Here is a 16,159-nt window from a genome sequence, read left to right on the forward strand (position 1 = left end):
GTGTGGTTCATTTTCCCTTCCTGTTTTGACCAACAGAATGTGGCAGGCCTGGGTGGCTCAGTCAGTTGAGCACCCAACTCTTGATTTAGGCTCAGATCACAATCTTGGGCTGGTGAGATGGGGGCCTACCTCAGGTCACACTCTGCAGGGAGTCTGCTTAAGGTTCTCCCTCTCCCTCTGCCCCTCCCCATGCTTGCTCTCTCTCAAATAAACAAATCTAAAGGGAAAAAAAATGTGATAGAAGCAACAAAGTAATTTCTGAGACTGGGCCTTAAAAACTCTGTAGCTCCTGCTTTTGCACATTTGGAACACTCCCTTTTAGAACCTAGCCACATGCTGTGAGAAGCCCAAGCCACAAGGAGAGGACGAGGGGAAAAGAACAGAGGCCCAGCTGAGCACCCCAACAACAACCAGCACCATCTGAAGCCATGTTGGGTGAGTGAGCCTTGTCAGTATTCCAAGCCCAGCTGCCAATGAGGGTCCCCAAGTGGGAAGACTTAAAAGAACCATGCAGATGAGTCATTTTCAACCCACACAGTATTAAGAAACAATAAAATATTTCTTTAAAATAACCAGTAAATTGGGGGTAGTTAAATATTAAGAGATACCCTGAAGCAAGCATCTTAGTACCTCATATAGTATAAATTTCCTCTTAATTCTTTATTCTAGTTCCAGGGACTTGGTGTATGTTGTTCACTAGTATAAATCTAGCACTTAAAACACTGTCTGACAATACAAGCACCCCATTAGCAATTTGTTGAACTGGCTCAAATGGAACTATCTTGGGTACCCAATGTGAGACAGAGCTGAGTAAATACTGGGGTTTGGACTAAGATCAGAAGGTTTTCTCCTTTACAATCCTCTAGCACTAGCTTATTTTCCTCTTGCGTCGCTGCAAAGATACCCTACATGAGAATTTAATTTCACTTCCCAGGGCGCCTGGGTGGCTCAGTGGGTTAAGCCGCTGCCTTCAGCTCAGGTCATGATCTCAGGGTCCTGGGATCGAGTCCCGCATCGGGCTCTCTGCTCCGTGGGGAGCCTGCTTCCTCCTCTCTCTCTCTCTGCCTGCCTCTCTGCCTACTTGTGATCTCTCTCTGTCAAATAAATAAATAAATTCTTTAAAAAATAATAATAATAATAATTTCACTTCCCAAGCAGCACTTTTCCCTTCTACACACACACCACCAGCCTCTAATGGAGATCTGCTTCCTCGCTGTTCATTCCTTAGGGGACTTAAAATTGTGAGGTAATGGGGGTGCCTGGGTGGCTCAGTGGGTTAAGCCTCTGCCTTTGGCTTGGGTCATGATCTCAGGGTCCTGGGATCGAGCCCCTCATTGGGCTCTCTGCTCTCTGGGGAGCCTGCTTCCCCCTCTCTCTGCCTGCCTCTCTGCCGACTTGTGATCTCTCCCTCTGTCAAATAAATAAATATAAATCTTTTAAAAAATAAAAAAGAGGGGCACCTGGGGGGCTCAGTGGGTTAAAGCCTCTGCTTTCGGCTCAGGTCATGATCCCAGGGTCCTGGGATCAAGCCCCATATCGGGCTCTCTGCTCAGCAGGGAGCCTGCTTCCTCCTCTCTCTCTGCCTGCCTCTTGGCCTGCTTGTGATCTCTGTCTGTCAAATAAATAAATAAAATATTTAAAAAAATAATAAAAATAAATAAAAATAAAAAAGAAATAAATTTTTAAAAATTGTGAGGTAATGAAGTTATTAAACTACCCTAATTTAACTTTAACTCCTAGGAAACATGATGGCAGAACCAGTGAGGAAGAGCCCTATGGTTCTCCACTTCTCCTGGTCACTCAGCAGTAACCCACTTCATATCACTCCTGAATTTCTGAAACAATTTTATTCAGTAACAAAGGACAAACACCAATATAAGATTATAGGGTAAAACTCTGGCCATTTGAGGAAGCTGAATGTCAACTGGCTAATAAAACAAAGAAACAGACCTTTAGAGATAAATACAGTATTATTCATGCTCCCAGTAGTGCTACTATCACCTAAATCTCGAAATTAATAAATCACTCTGGTGCTCAGCGTCACTAAGTAATTATTCTTTTAATTCCCCTATATCTTAATGTTTACTTCAACTTTACTGTTTACATGCAATATTTTATTTCATTTAATAAGCATTTATTGAGCACCAAGCACTGTTCTAAGAGTTGGGGAAACAGTGATAAAGAAGATATGTCCAGAAATGTGTTGTTATTTTTTTCTCTAGTTGGTTCCATGCCCAACGTGGGGCTTGAACTCATGACTGTGAGATCAAGAGCTGCATGCCCCACTGGACTGAAGAAGTCAGGCCCCCCATGTCCAGAAATGCTTGTGTTTGTTTTTTTTAAGATTTTATTTATTTATTTGACAGAGAGAGATCACAAGTAGGCAAAGAGGAAGGCAGAGAGAGAGAAAGAAAGAAGCAGGCTCCCTGCTGAGCAGAGAGCCTGATGTGGGACTCGATCCCAGGACCCTGAGATCATGACCTGAGCTGAAGGCAGTGGCTTAACCCACTGAGCCACCCAGGTGCCCCAGAAGTGTTTTTAATACCGCTTCAAGTTATTAACCACCAAAGCAAAACAGGAACAAAAAAACTTAGAAGCAATAAAGTCAATGAAAAAGTCTGACTTTCTGGTATTAGCAACAGCTACTGTGGTGTTTTCACATAGTTAGTCAACCGAGAACTGAGCTCTAAAATACAAACTGCGGGGCCCCTGGGTGGCTCAGTGGGTTAAGCCTCTGCCTTTAGCTCAGGTCATGATCTCAAGGTCCTGGGATTGAGTCCCACATCAGGCTCTCTGCTCAGCAGGGAGCCTGCTTCCCCCTGCCTCTCTGCCTACTTGGGATCTCTCTCTATCTTTCTGTCAAATAAATAAATAAAATCTTAAAAAAGAAAAATACAAACTGTGTTTCTATTTAGTAAAGCCAAACGCATCAACTCCTAATAAATAAAGTCATATAAAAAATATTCTCTATCAACCTTTGAACCAAAGACTCCCTCTTTTTTTTTTTTTTTTTAAAGATTTTATTTATTTATTTGACAGAGAGAAATCACAAGTAGGCAGAGAGGCAGGCAGAGAGAGAGAGAGGGAAGCAGGCTCCCTGCTGAGCAGAGAGCCCAATGCGGGCCTCCATCCCAGTACCCTGAGATCATGACCTGAGCCGAAGGCAGCGGCTTAACCCACTGAGCCACCCAGGCACCCAAGACTCCCTCTTTTTATTTAGTTTTCCTTTCACAAGCTGTTTTTCTAATCTTCATGAATTAAATAAATTCATTTTCACTTCTGTAAAAAATATCAAGAAATACAACTGCTAGCAGAGCATTTAATCAATAAAGAAGACCTAGTATTTAAGCACTACATTGATGGGATTCCAGCCAAAGACAAAAGAATTTTAACTTCTACATCCTTAGTCTGAGTTAATACATGATTTCCATCAAGTTTTCTGAAATACTCAAATTAGCACACAGCTTTCTAGATGGGAACCACTGCTCTCTTTAAAGGTCTTACTTAACAAGGGGACACCTGGGTGACTCAGTAGGTTAAGTAACTGACTCTTGATTTCCGCTCATATCATGATCTCAGGGTCTTCTGTCAGGTCTTGCTTGGGATTCTCTCTCTCCCCCTCCCCCTGCTCCTCCTGCACTAGCTTGCTCGCTCACATGCTCTCTCCCTCTCTCACTCGCTCTCTTAAAAATCAATAAAAATAAAAAACAAAGGTCTTGGGGCGCCTGAGTGGCTCAATGGGTTAAAGCCTCTGCCTTCGGCTTAGGTCACGATCCTGGAGTCCTGGGATCGAGCTCCATGTCCGGCTTTCTGTTCAGCAGGGAGCCTGCTTCCCCCACCCCACCACCTGCCTCTCTGCCTACTTGTGATCTCTGTTAAATAAATAAAATCTTTTTTTTTTTTTAAATAAAGGTCTTAACAATTATTAGAAGCCAAGGAAATAGAAACCACCCAACTCTGTAATCTCGAAGTGCTTGAGAGGTTACAAGTCAAGTTAGTGTAAATAAAAATTCAACTACTGCTGTCCTTACTTTAACCACCTTGCATTTTCCTCCCATACCACTTAAAAATACCCACTATGAAATCTTTCAAATTTTCTCCAAACAACTATGAGAAAAAGCTGATATTTCTAAGCTATAATAGCCTTAAAAATCCTATAATAAGTACCTTTTCTCAACTTCCTAATTACTATTCTGTCAATACAATTACCACGTTGGTGGGCAAAAACCCTATTATTAATTCTTTTCCTTCAGATTCTTGTATTTAGTCTTCAAGTCCTAACTGATTTCTATTTTTCATTTCTGCTATCTCTTCTTCAATGGGATAAGCCTTCAAGATCTTATATCTATTCTTCCTTCACCCAACTGTTCCACTCATTAAAGATTCCTGCCTTGACTCCTGCCCCCAAAATATAAAGAAGTTCTAAACCCAAGCAGTACAACAGAATCATCCACATATCTTACTAGTAAAAAGAAATACAGTTGTGAAGGCAGAATTATTGCACTGCAATCTCCATTTTTGTACTTCACTATGCTCTCCCCATCCCTATGCAAGGATAGTCACTCAAAAGTGACTTAAATAGGTCAGAAAGACAAACTTCCAAGTAATCACTATCTCATAATACTGTAGCCCATCTCAAATATCAATGTTATAATATTTTTCCAAATATTTATTATGTAACTCAAGGCTGGAAAACACTGTTTAATAGTGTCAGAGAACTTATGTGAAACATTGTCACATTATCTCATTTTACTGTTCAAACACCCAGCAATACAAGTAAGTGCAGGTTGTCTGATGGTAGGTTATATCTGAGCTTCCCGACCTTACCATAAGGAAGGGATCAGTCTTTTTACAAATCTCTTAAAATTCATTATGAAAAAACAAGTAATACTTAAGATATCTAAACCGTGACTTAGTTAAAATCAACTCAGACTCTCCAGGACAATGATATACTGTAAAACTGTGAAGAAGGAAAAAAAGCTTAGAGGTGTCTGGCTGGCTCAGTCAGAGGAGCATGCGACTTTTGATCTTGCGGTCATGGGTTCGAGCCCCATGTTGGGTGAAGAGGTTACTCAAATAAATAAAAACTTTAAAGAAAAAGCTTTAATTAAATAAAGCTTTAATAAAGCTTAATTATTGAGTTGAGGTTGGGGGAGTGGTACTCAAATTAGAATCCCTTCTCTAAATCCCACAGAGAACTTCCGGTGCCTCCACTTCCACCCTGACAAAAAAACTAACAGATTTCTGATGAGCAAAACAGGGCAAGAAAAAGACAGTACTCAGTGACAGAACAAATTTTTGCCACTTCCCCTCGGCTGCCCAGAAGGTTATGGAGCAAAGATATGTCTAGCACTTCTGGGAGGTCCTCACTTTGGTCAGTGGGCCTCCCGACAAAGTTTCAAGGCTTCCAGCTAAAGAAGGAGTAAGCTGGTAACAGAGATCAGAAAGTACTTTCTCTCAGCTTTCAAAGGCTTATTCTGGGTAGCTGTCGTATTTGCTAGTTCTAAGTTCTGGCTGCCTCCTGTTTCCCCAGGCAAGTGATTGGTGATTTCCTGCATTCAGTATCACTGATTGAGCCTAAGCTTATCAGCATTTTACTCACTGGCATTCCTACTTTTTATAGTATCTGCCCTAACACAACACTTACCAAGAGTTCATGTACCAACCACTCTTTTTTAATAAGCACAGGGCTAACACAAAGAGCAGAAGTTAAGGCTGTGACCAGAAAAACACATTAAAAGTTGTGCCCCTCAAAATGAAGCTGTTCACACAGTCCACCACCAGGCAAGGAAATGGACAGGGTGGCCCACTGATCCCTTAACTCAGAACCAGAACTACTACCAGGTTCCAATTCTTTATTGAATTCTGGAACTTAGCAAGCAATGTATCTTACAAGGAGAAGTGACAGAAAGAAACTAGGATAACACCAACCCTAATAAGACAGTAAAATACTAGCAAATGTCGTCATCATATAACTAAGTTTTAAGCCCAAAGATAGCTTGTATAAACACTTTTTAAAAAGTATAACTTGGTAGCTTGTTGCATTTATTTAATAATTTAAAAAGTTTTTATTCCTGTACTCAATATATCTTTCATTGATGTTAAAATTTAAAATTTAAAAAAAAAAACTTAAATTGCATGACATGAAATTTAAAATTCTGTGGCATAGAGATACGTTCATTACTGCTTTCTGCCCATGGACCCTGCCAAGTCTCTCCTCCCACTACTGTCATGTCTAAGTCAGAGTCTCCCAAAAAGCCTGACCAGCTGCAGAAGCTCTTAATCAGAGGGCTGAGCTTTGAAACAACTGATGAGAGTCTGAGCGGACATTCTGAGCAATGGGGAAAGCTTATAGTCTGTGTGGTTAATGAAAGATCCAAACACCAAGCTCTCCAGAGGCTTTGGGTTTGCCAGGTATGCCACTGTGGAGGAAGTGGATGCAGCCATGAACGCAAGCCCACACAAGGTGGATGGAAGAGTTGTGGAACCAAAGAAGGCTGTTCCAAGAGAAGAGTCTCAAAGACCCAGTGCCCACTTTACTGTGAGAAAGATTTTTGCTGGTGGCATTAAAGAAGACACTGAAGAACACCATCTAAGGGATTATTTTAGACAGTATCAGAAAACTGAAGTGACTGAAATCATGACTCACCAAGGCACTGGCAAAAAGAAGGGCTTTGCTTCTGTAACATTTGATGACCATGATTCTGTAGACAAGACTGTCATTCAAAAATTCCATACTGTGAATGGCCCCAACTGTGAACTAAGGAGAGCCCTATCTCAGCAAATGATGGTTAGTGCTTCATTCCAAGAGGCTGAAGTGGTTCTGGAAACTGTGGAGGTGGTTTTGATGGGAATGACAACTTTAGTCGTGGAGGACACTTCAGTGGACAAGGTGGCTTTGGTGGTCGTAGAGGTGGTGGTGGATACGGTTGCAGTGGGGGATGGCTGTGACAGATTTGGTAATGAAAGCAGCAGCTTCAGAGGTGGTGGAAGGTATAATGATTCTGGCAGTTACAACAATCAATCCTCAAATTCTGGAGACAGAAGCTCTGGCCCCCATGGTGGTAGAGGTCAGTACTTTGTGAAACCACAAAACCAAGGTGACTATGGTGGTTTCAGCAGCAGCAGTAGCTACAGCAGTGGCAGGAGGTTTTAATCACTGCCAAGAAACAGAGTTTAGCAGGAGAAAAGAGCCAGAGAAGTGACAGGGAAGCTACAGGTTACAACAGATTTGTGAACTCAGCCAAGCACAGTGGTGGCAGGGCCTACCTGCTGCAAAGAAGCCATGTTTCAGACAATACTCATGTGTACAGGCAAAAAAACCGAGGACTCTAATTGTCACTAATTGTATAACAGGTTATTTTTGTTTCTGTCCTATAGAAAGTGTAAAGCAGTCCACAATGGGTTTTAATGTAGTTTTTTTGTTTTTTGTTTGTTTGTTTGTTTTAATGTAGTTTTTGGTGGTTTGACTGCTAAGTGTAATAGTCTGATCATGATGCTTAATAAATGTGTCTTTAAAAAAAAATTCTAGGGGTGCCTGGGTGGCTCAGTCAGTTGGGTGTCCGGCTCTTGGTTTCAGCTCTGGTCATGATCTTAGGGTTGTGGGATGGAGCCCCATGTAGAACTCCATGCTCAGCAGGGAATGTGCTTGGGATTCTCTCTCTCCCTCTCCCTCTGCCTCTCCTCCCCCAGGTCTGCTCACATGTGCTCTCTCTAAAACAAATAAATCAATCTTAAAAAATAATAAAAAAAAAATTCTGTGAATGAATCATTGCAAGCTAATGAGTGAGTCTAGCTAACTGCTCAACACCTCCTCAAAAAGCTTAGCTGTTTTCCATGCATCTTGTTGGTAACAACACATTCAATAATCTTCAACTACTTTATATAAATAGGACTATAATAGCAATCATCTTCATTATTTCTTCCTTTTATAAAATCGTTAATCATTGACTACAGTCTTGGTGTAATACAGTAAAGCATTTACTTCAGCATTTTGATATGGAGAGCTTCCTAAATGCCTCTGTCATATACTTTAAAAACGTATACTTAAGACAAACCATAAGTGACTCTTAATCTCACAAAACAAACTGAGGGTTGCTGGGGGGAGGGGGTTTGGGAGAAGGGGGTGGGATTATGGACATTGGGGAGGGTATGTGCTTTGGTGAGTGCTGTGAAGTGTGTAAACCTGGTGATTCACAGACCTGTACCCCTGGGGATAAAAATATATGTTTATAAAAAATAAAAAATTAATTTAAAAAAAAAAAAAAACAACGTATACTTAAGTCTCTGAGGGCAACCCCTTTTGGTCCCTTCCCTCCTTGGGAGCTTTATACTAACACTTTGCTGTCACTCAGTAAATCTTGCTTTGCTGCCCACCACCCCGTCTGGTCTACCTTCTCATTCTTCGAAGTGGCGTAACCAAGAACCGTGGGCACCAGAGAAAAAATCCTGCAGCACTAATGGGGGCTCACCCAGGATATCCACCATCGTTAAGGACAACTAACCAATAAAGGACATCAAACTCCAGATGGTAGTGGTTCAGATGGAGCCTCACGTGGAAGTCAAACCAAACATCTACAGGGGACCCCCTGATCTGGACAAGAGGAACCCTGACTGCCACCCCATCCAACGTCACTGTGACCAGCAGGAAGGAGCTAAGATCAGTCGTTGCCCTTCTTCCCTAATGGCAGTTAGGGTTACCTTTCAGCAGGGAGAATGATGACAGGTAACTGGAAGGCAGGCAGGCAGGGACAAGGGTGCCCCTGCCCTAAGAGGAAACCACCCTTGAAAGGATCTTATACCACCCTTTCCCATATGATAGAGAGATAACAAAAACCTGTCTGGATGACAGGCACAGGGAGGGTTAATCAGACAGATTAAAACAGCCGACCACCAAGCCCATAAAAACCCCTAGACTTAGAAACTTGGGTGGCAACCCCTTCAAGTCCCCTCCCTCCTTGGGAGCTTTGTACCATCACTTTGCTATCACTCAATAAATTTTGCTTTGCTGCCCACCAAAACAAGGTTTTAAAACGTCTCTGAAAATGTCACCATATATTTTATCCAATTTTAGAGAGCAATTTATGTGCTGCAAAAGTAGCAGTACTGCAAATTTTGGAATTTGCAAAAAATGCTTATCATCACTCTATAAAATGTCAAAAGTCTAATGTTCATTAAAAGCTCACATGGGGGGGCGCCTGGGTGGCTCAGTGGGTTAAGCCGCTGCCTTCGGCTCAGGTCATGATCTCGGGGTCCTGGGATCGAGTCCCGCATCGGGCTCTCTGCTCAGCGGGGAGCCTGCTTCCCTCTCTCTCTCTCTCTCTGCCTGCCTCTCCGACTACTTGTGATTTCTCTCTGTCAAATAAATAAATAAAATCTTTAAAAAAAAAAAAAAAAAAAAAAGCTCACATGGGGGCAACTGGGGTGGCTCAGTCGCTTAAGTGTCTGACTCCTGCCCTGATCCCATGGGTTGTGGGATGGAGATATGGAGCCATCAAGCCATGGAGTGCAGGCACTCTCTCTCAAATAAACAAAAAAATTTTTTTCTTAAGATTTTGTTTATTTGACAGAGAGAGAGTGAGAGAGCACAAGCAGGGGGAGTGGGAGAGGTGGATGGAGAAGAGGACTCACTGCAGGGACCCTGGTGCAGGGCTCCATACTGGGACCTTGAGATCATGACCTGAGTTGAAGGCAGGCGCCTCACTGACTGAGCCACCCAGATGCCCCGGAAATAAATAAATCTTTTTAAAAAATTTAATGAAAAGAATTAAAACTCTCATGCATACTGTGCATGAGGCAGTGATACAGCCAAACATCTCAGCAGGTAGGTAGTAAAAAAAATTAAGGCTTAGACAAAATTTGGTACTATTCAAAAGTTCAGCATTCCAACAGCTTGGAAATTTTCCCAGGGCACAAATTTACCTTGAAACTGCCAATGTAAAAAGAACAGTCACATAATACACTCCTAAATGGTGCCAGCATCCTCTCTCAAACTATTCTCAGGTAATCCTGTATATTTCTAATCCTTACACTGTAGCAGGAGAAATCTCTTTAAAATACAAATCTGCTCATAATATTCCCTTTTGTTCCTATACCGTAGTTTGGAAAATTTCAAGCACAAAAATGCTGACAGAATCTCATAGTGAATATCCCACACCCAGTTTCCCATATATCCCTGTATCGACCACCTAGATGCTACCATTAGCAATTGACTATATTTGTTTCATCAGACAGATACCTATCCATCCATCCTTAATCACTTCGTCATAATGTACTATGGTTTGTTAATAGTTTGCCCAGAATTATATGGGGTCTCTGTTCATAGGGCACACTTCTGCAATTTTCTTTTAAATCTGTAATGTCTTTATCAGGTTTTAGTTATTGGAGTTATGCTGACCTAGTGAAATGAGTTTTGAGGTGACTCCCCTTTTCTGTAATTTTATGTAAGATTGATGTTATTTTTCCTTTAAATACTTAATAGAATTCATCAATCAAATCATTATGGCCCTGAGTTTTCATTATGAGAAGTTTCTTTTAAATCATTATTCCTTTAATATAAGCTTCTTCAGATCTTGTTTCAACTTGTGACAGCTTTAGTATACAGCTATTTTCAAGAAACTGTCCAGTTATGTTGCCACATTTTTTTGGTATAAGGTTGCCTACAATATCCTCTTATCGTTCCGGTAAATCCCTTTCATTCCTGATACTAGTAATTTGTGTTCTGACCAGCGTATCTATGGATTTAGCAACATTATTGATTTTTTCAAAGCACCAACTTCTGACTTTGTAATTTTGTGTATTGCTTGTCTTTCTCTATCTTACTGATTACTTCTGTTGTCTTCTTTCTTTCCTTCTATATACTTTTGGAGTATCTTGCTCTCTACTAGCATCATAAGGTAGAACTTCAGGCCACTGTCTTTAAACCTTTCTTTTCTAACATAGGTGTTTAAAATTATAAACTTCCCTCTACACATTCCATTAACTACATCCTACAAATTTTTAAAGCACTTTTTAAAAAGGAGAAAGAGAGAGCGCGCGCAGGAACACAAGCAGGGGGAGTGCGAGAGGGAAAGCAGGCTTCCTGCCAAGCAGGGAGCCTGACATGGGGCTCCATCCCAGGACCCTGGGATAATGACCTGAACCAAAGGCAGATGTTTAAAGATTGAGCACCTAAAGCACCCCTTTAAAGCACTAATTAATAAAACTATTTATTCTAGGATAGTTTGACTCATAGAAATTGCAGAAATAGTAAAGCACCCTATACCCCACTCCCAGTTTCCCATATTATTTACATCTTGCATTAGTAAAATGGCCTGTCATAATTAAAAAATGGATATTGATACATTATTATTAATTGAAGTCCTTATTTTATTTCCTCATTTTTTACCAAGTATCCTTTTTCTCTTCCAGGATCTCAACCAGGATATCACATTACATTTGGTTGTGATGTATCCTCAGCCAGGATCCTCTTAGCTGTGACCGTTATCTCACAAATTCTGATTCTATTTTCATCTTCCAGTTCAAATTACTTTCTTTCTTGTCATTTCTTCATTCATACATAGGTTTAGAAGTTTCAGGACTTTTCAAGTCTGTGTGGGTTATTTTAGACATCTTGATTTCTACTTTAATCCCATCTTGACCAAAGAACATATTCTGCATTTTTTCAATCCTTTCAAATTTATTAGGACTTGATTCATGGCCCAGCATTTGGTCTGTAAGTATACTTGGGAAAAGAAGTATATTCTGTGGTAGTCAGGTGGAGATCTATACTTACTTTTTTGTTTGTTTAGTTGTCTATCAGTTGTTGAGAAGAGTGCCAAAATCTCTGATTGTTGTCTATTTCTTTTTTTAATTTTATCCATTTTTGTCTGATGTATTTGAACCTCTGTATTACACACACATTTATGATTATGTCATGAATTGACCTTTTCATCATTACAAATGACTCCCTTAACTCTAGCAACACACTTTCCCTTGAACTCTACTTTATCTGATATGAATATAGCCACTCCAGCCTTCTTATGTTACTGATGAAAACATATATCTTTTTCCATGCATTTACTTTTTAAGATTTTATTTATTTATTTGACAGAGATCACAGAGAAGCAGGCAGAGAGAGAGGAGGAAGCAGGCTCCCTGATGAGCAGAAAGCCCGATGTGGGGCTCAATCCCAGGACCCTGGGATCATGACCTGAGCCGAAGGCAGAGGCTTTAACCCACTGAGTGACCCAGGCGCCCCTCCATGCATTTACTTTTATCCAATCTGTCTGTATGTAGACATTACTGGATAATAATATCTCTGATTCAGAGTATCTATTCCAGATAACTTAATCAGATAATCTGAATCAGATTACCTATTCCATTAAACTAAATGAAATTGATGGTTGGATTAGGCCTACCATTATTTCTGTTCAGCTGTACCTCTATCCTCTTTTGGATTATTTACTTTTTCTGCTAGCTTTTTAGCAACACTTCATCACATTTTTTCCTTAGTGAGTGCTCTAAGAATTAGAAACTACATCCTTCTCATTTTACACTTAATAATTTACCTCTTCACATAATATATAAATCTTGCTCCCATATAGGTTCATTTACCCCCATCTCCCATTCCATGCTTTACCATATAGGTTTTCTTTATTTTTTTAAAGTTTATTTAAAACTTTAAATATACAGAGAGGTCACAAGCAGACAGAGAGGCAGGCAGAGAGGGGGGGGGGGGGAAGCAGGCTCCCTGCTGAGCAGAGAGCCCAATTCTGGGCTCGATCCCAGAACCCTGAGATCATGATCTGAGCAAAGGCAGAGGCTTAACCCACTGAGTCACCCAGGTGCCCCTACCGTATAGATTTTATATCTACATTATGTGATAATCTCCGCAAGATGCTTCTTTAAAATTATTTGAATAGTTGTATATGTTGTTTTAAGAAAAAAGGGAAAGATTAATATCTAGCCACATATTTACCATTTCTGATGTTCTTCATTTCCTTATGATTCAAGTTTCCACCAGGTATCATTTCCCTTCAGACTGAAGAACTTCAGCATTTCTTGTAGTGCAAGCCTGCTAGCTATGAATTCTCTTGGTTTTCTTTTATCTGTTATTTCACTTTCATTCTTGAAGGCTATACTACTGAATCTGGAATTCTGGACTGTCAAATTTTTCTTTCGGCATTTTAATGATTTTCTATTCTCTATGGCCTTTATGATTACCCTGCTGTATGCAACATGGCTTCTTCTGGATTTTTCCTTTGATTTTTGGCTTCCAACAGTTTGATTATGAAGTACCCAGTCATGAGTTTCTTCAGTTTTAAACCTGTGGTTTGTATAGTTTTGTCTTAATCTTTACTGGGATTTGCTGAGGTTATTGATTCTGTCAATTTATGCCTTTCACTAAATTTGGGAAATTTTCAGCCATTATATTTACAAGTATTCTTTCTTTCCCATTATTTCACCTCTCCTTCTGGGACTTTAATTACTTTATGTTGAATTTTTTGATACTGCCCCCAGGTCCTTGAGAATATGCTACTCCTTTTCCCCCTTTTATACTTCTTCTGCTCTTCATACTGAATAATTTTTACTGATCTTTAATTTCATGGATCCTTTCCTCAGTCATCTCTATTCTGCTTTTAGCCCATCCACTTTATTTCCAGTATCATATTTTTCAACTTTAGAATATCCACCTGATTATTTAATATTCACTCTCTGTGAACATATTTTCCTATGCATCACTTTCCTTTTCTTTATTAGTAATAATTACAAAAGTTTCAAATACTTTCCTACTAATTCCAACATTTGAGTATCTTCAGGTCAGTCTCTGTAGACTGTCTTTTAACTCAAAGTTACATTTCCCTGATCCTTTGTATATAAGTAATTTTGGAATATATGCTGCATGTTGTAAATATGTTGTGGAGGCTCTGGATTTCTTTATATTCCTCTGAAGAGTGTTTTTACTTTATTTTTGTTTTAGTAGGTATTTAAATTGGTTGACTCAAACTGCAAACTCTGTGTCTTAAGTAGATGAAATCACAATTTAATTCTTTTATCCTTAGCTGATCTTCTTGGAATCTGCTCTGTACATGCACAGTTCAACAGTCTGCCAAGATTTGGGTAGAGTTCATTCACAGAGTTTGATGCTTCTCTATGTTCCAGGATTCTCCTCTCACTTCCCAACAGCTATCTCTGCCTTGAGCCTTAACTTTTGCTAAGGCCAAAAACACTGCAAGTTTATTTCAGAATTTTAACCGTGGCACAGACTGGGGCCATGAAAACAGGAAATCATGCCTATGTTCTCTTCCTCAAGTGTTAATTCCCTTCCAGAATCTGCTTGCTCTGGGTAACCCCATGATCTTAGTTGTATTACGTACTTCTGATCTAATAACTGTTATCTGCAGGAGGGTCTACCAGAAGGAGCTTACTATGTCATAACCAGAACTGGACTCCTATGCTTGCACTTTGGAAAGCCTTCAGCCTGACTAAATGGCTCCAGGCAATATTCAAGCAGGTGGGGCTGATCAAAAAAGACTTACGTCTCGATCCTGTGATGGAGTAGGAGGCCCTAGGTTTAGTAACAAAGTTGGCTAGGGTCTAGGGTGATTCTTAAATTGCAGTTATCTTTCATTAAATGACTCAACATTCAAGTCTACTTCAATTTCACCTCCACCTAAACATACACTTCTATGATTCCCTCAACCATACTCTGAAAAAAACAAGCCCACACACTCATGTTTTATGCCTCATCCCCTGACTTTTAAAAACCCTTCAATTATTTACATTCAATTATTTAAGATAAAAATCAAAATACTTTTAAAAGCCCCCTTGATAGCATCCTTGCTAATAAGTACTAGGTTTGAGCTACCTTCCCCCAGATCTCCATACACCAGACGAAATGGTATTTCCAGTTCTTTCCATCTACCATGTTCCCTCCCTTTTCATATGTTTGCCCCTCTCCCTGGAATGTTTTTATTCCTTTCCATCTTATTAACTACTCATACTTCAAATCTCAGTCTAAATGTTAATTGCCTGGGGAAGCACTCTCTGATCTCTCAGATTAGGCCATATTCCCTTGTATAGACTTCTTTCCTAAAATCCTGTACTTTCTTCATACCACTTATCACAAGTGTGACTATTTCTGAGGCAGGGAGTAGAGCAGCAGTTCTCAACCATATCAGACCCAATACCCTTCTTTTTTCTAAAACATTATGGGAATTTTCATTCTTTCATAAATATGAGGAATTAATATAATACTCCCCACTGTGCTCATCAACCAGCCTCCTCAATTGTCACTACACAATTTTTCTTTCAAGATATATATATATACCTTCTTTTATCATAAATATTTTGTAGTACCTCCCATTCTTAAGGAAATGAAATTCAGGGCGCCTGGGCAGCTCAGTTGGTCAAGTGTCTGCCTTCACTCAGGCCATGATCCCAGGATCTTGAGACTGAGTCACACATTTGGCTCCCTATTAGGGGGGAAGTCTGCTTCTCCCTCTCTCCCTCCCCCCAACCAGAGTGTGCACTCTCTCACACAAGTGCATGCTCTCAAATAAAAATCTTTAAAAACAGGAAATGAAATTTAGAGCTACTGTAATTTACTTACACAAGTAAAATTTAAAATATCCATATAATGTGCTAACTATTACAAAAAAGTAGTTTATCATAAAATAATTTCAACATGTAAATGCCTGGACATGACTAGATTAGATGATGTAAGACTATGAATGTGACAACTACAAATACAGACTGATGTAGACATGTTCTATTGTTGATGCAAATACCAGGAATAGCAATGCTGTGATATGATTTTTGAAAATAGGGGCCAACTCTTTGTAAACTTTCTAAAATAAAGAAAGCACAATCACTTGATTTACACAGTAACTATGATTTAGGCACACACAAAAAAATGGAGTTTATGTGTAAAACAAATTGGATCTAGGTCATACGATCATAACCAGATTTTTCACCTACATGAACATCTTCTGAAACATTTGAAAGTGATGCAAAATGTGTAATAATTTTTATCATATAGGTTAGGGATGTCCTTTACATTGCAGCTGTCCAACATCCCTGATCTCCATCCACTAAAGTCAGTGTCTTCCTCTCAATGATTCTGAAACCAAAAAAAAACACCCCCCAAAATTTCCAAACCTCCTCAGCAGATGATCTC

General features: G+C 39.8%; 1 protein-coding gene and 1 pseudogene across 1 annotated transcript in view; one reads left to right on the forward strand and one right to left on the reverse strand.

Moving 5' to 3' along the window:
- Nucleotides 1-16,159, reverse strand: part of ZNF106 (zinc finger protein 106) — a 69,691-nt gene that overhangs the window by 47,654 nt on the left and 5,878 nt on the right. The window lies entirely within an intron of this gene.
- Nucleotides 6,232-6,951, forward strand: LOC116590153 (annotated as a pseudogene).

Source organism: Mustela erminea, chromosome 5 (genome assembly GCF_009829155.1).
Source record: "Mustela erminea isolate mMusErm1 chromosome 5, mMusErm1.Pri, whole genome shotgun sequence".
In the NCBI taxonomy this organism is placed as follows: Eukaryota; Metazoa; Chordata; class Mammalia; order Carnivora; family Mustelidae; genus Mustela; species Mustela erminea.